The 3,031-nt window shown below is 39.8% G+C and overlaps 1 pseudogene; it reads left to right on the top strand.

The window, feature by feature from the left end:
* Positions 1-2,240: 2,240 nt before the first annotated feature.
* Positions 2,241-2,709, top strand: LOC119817992 (annotated as a pseudogene).
* The last annotated feature ends 322 nt before the right edge of the window (positions 2,710-3,031 follow it).

The raw sequence follows: 3,031 nt of genomic DNA, 5'->3' as shown, positions 1-3,031 counted from the left end.
TCACACCCTCAGGACTGGCTCCCCTGGATACCCAACAACAGGGTCAGCTCTAATGTGCTGCTGGTGGTAATGGGGAGCTAGTCCTCTCATAACCCTGCGTCCAGCTCTCTCACTTGCCACAGGTAGCAAGGGACAGAGGGGGATGGCATCCTTCCCTCTCCCATGCCACCCATGGCAGACAAGGGGAATCAACTCTGCTGCTATCATGCTCTCAGGGCTGGCTACCCTGCATCCCCAACAACAGGGTCAGCTCTAGTATGCTGCCCAGATGGGGTATAAGACATTTTCTCTGTTTTCCACATCTGGATATTGTGGATAACAAACAATGAATATTATTGAGCAAGTGTCTCCGTAGTAGGATGTGAAGTCTTTGGCCCAAGAGTGATATAGCTGGAGTTTAAGGGAGATCTATCCCCACCTACCTCAGGAATCACCAAACTGATTTCCATAGTGGCTGTATGGGTTTGCACTTCCACCAACAATAAATGAACATTCCCCTTACCCCACACGCTCATAAGCATGAGTTTTCCTGATATTGACATTCTGACTGGTATAAGATGAAATCTCAAGATAGTTTTGATTTCCATTTGCTTGATGACTAAAGGATGTAGAATATTTGTGGTTCATCTCTTGAGAACTATTTAATTCTGTACACCATTTTAAAGGATTATTTTTGATGTCCAGTTTTTAAATTATTTATGTTTTAGATATTAGCTCTCTATCAAATGTATAGAGGCTACATTTGATAGGCTGCTGCTCTGTTCAGATGACAGTGCCCTTTCCCATACAAGATATTCTCAGCTTCATGAGGTCCCATTTATTAATTGTTGTCTTTAGTGCCTGAGTCATCAGTGTTCTGTTCAGAAAGTCTTTTCCTATACCAATGAGTTCAAGCCTATTAGAGACAAGAAATTTGGGGAATCACATTTTAAAAATCTGTTGTCCATCAAGTTGGAAAACCTAAAAGAAATAGATACATTTCTTGATATATGCCACCTACCAAAGTTAAATCAAGAAAAGATAAGCAATTTAAGCAGACCTATTACCCTGAGTTAAATAACAGTAGTAATTAAAATCTCCCAACCCAAAAAATCAAATTAAAAAAAAAAACATGGCCAGATGAATTCAGCACAGAATTCTACCAAACATTCAAAGATGAATTAACAAAAAACACAAATCTTTCTCAAATTATCCTTTAAAATACAAACAGAAGAAACATTGCCTACTTTTTACAAAACTGCAATTACTCTGGTACTGACCCACTTAAAGATCCAACAAAGAAAAAGAATCACAGATCAATTTCCCTTATGAACATAGATGCAAAAGATCTCAATAAAATACTTGTGAACGAAATCCGAAACACATTAAAAAGATCAATGAGGCTTCACCTCAGAGATACAGGGATGGTTCAACATCCATAAATAAATAAATGTAACTTACCATATAATCAGACAAAAAGACAAAAAAACACATAATCATCTCATTAGATGCAGAAAAAGCCTTTGACAAAATCCAGCACCCCCTCATGATAAAAGTACTGGAGAGATTAGGGATAGAGAGTACATACTTAAACATAATAAAGGCAATTATAGCAAGCCCTAAGCCAATACCGACCTAAACGGAGAGAAATTCAAAGGAATTCCACTACATTCAAAATGATACAAGGTAGTCCACTCTCTCCATATTCACTCAACATAGTGTTTGAAGCCTTAGCTGCAGCGGTGGGACAGTCAAAGAAGACCAAGGGGACACAATCGAAAAAAAAAGAAGTCAAAGTATCTGTATGTGCAGATGGTAAGATTTTTTTTTAAAATTGTTTTTGGTTTTTTCAGAGTTTCTCTGTGTAGCCCGGGCTATCCTGAACTTATTCTGTAAACCAGGCTGGCCTCAAACTCTGAGATCCACCTACATCTGCCTCCCGAGGGCTGGGATTAAGGTCATGAAACACTACCACCTGGCCTGATGATATGATCATATACATAAATGACCCCAAAAACTCTACCAAGAAAAGTTTACAGCTGATAAACAGTTTCAGTAAAGCAGCAGGATATAAAATTAGCACACAGTAGCCTTCCTAAATACAGATGACAAACGGACTAAGAAAGAATCAGGGAAACCATATCTTTCACAAAAGCCTTAAAAATTATCTTGAGATAACTCTTAACCAAGCAAGTGAAAGGCTTGTATAATAAATACTTTAAGCTCTTCGCCATCTTTCCTCCGGCCAGGCAGCAGCTCTCATCATGAAGGTCCAGCTGTGCAGCGGGTACAAGATCTACCCCGGACACGGGCGGCGCTACGCCAGGACCGAGGGGAAGGTTTTCCAGTTTCTTAATGCAAAATGCGAGTCCGCATTCCTGTCCAAAGGAATCCCCGGCAGATAAACTGGACTGTCCTGTACAGAAGGAAACACAAAAAAAGGACAGTCGGAAGAAATTCAAAAGAAAAGAACCCGCCGCGCAGTCAAATTCCAGCAGGCCATCACTGGTGCATCCCTTGCTGATATAATGGCCAAGAGGAATCAGAAACCAGAAGTTAGGAAAGCCCAGCGAGAGCAAGCCATCAGGGCTGCCAAGGAAGCAAAAGGCTAAGCAGGCATCCAAGAAGACAGCAATGGCTGCTGCCAAGGCCCCTACAGAAGCAGCACCTAAGCAAATGGTTGTGAAGTCTGTGAAGGTCTCTGCTCCCCAGGTTGGTGGAAAACGCTAACTTGGTAATCATAGAATAGAGTTTTAAATAAAGTCCATTTCAAACTCGAAATAAATAAGCAAACAAACAAACAAACAAATACTTTAAGACATTGAAGAAAGAAATTGAAGACGACATCAGAAAATGGAAATATCTCCCATGCTCATGGATTGGTAGGATTAATATTGTGAAAATGGCCATCTTACTAAAAGCAGTCATCTACAGATTAAACACGATCTCCATAATAATTCTAACACAATTATTCACAGACCTTGAAAGCACAATTTTCAGCTTCATATGGAAACATTTAAAAACAAAACAATGTATCTAAACCAACCCTGAA

Source organism: Arvicola amphibius, chromosome 6 (assembly GCF_903992535.2).
Source record: "Arvicola amphibius chromosome 6, mArvAmp1.2, whole genome shotgun sequence".
Lineage (NCBI taxonomy): Eukaryota > Metazoa > Chordata > Mammalia > Rodentia > Cricetidae > Arvicola > Arvicola amphibius.
Note: the sequence above shows the minus strand (reverse complement) of the source record. Positions and strands in the feature narration are given on the sequence as shown.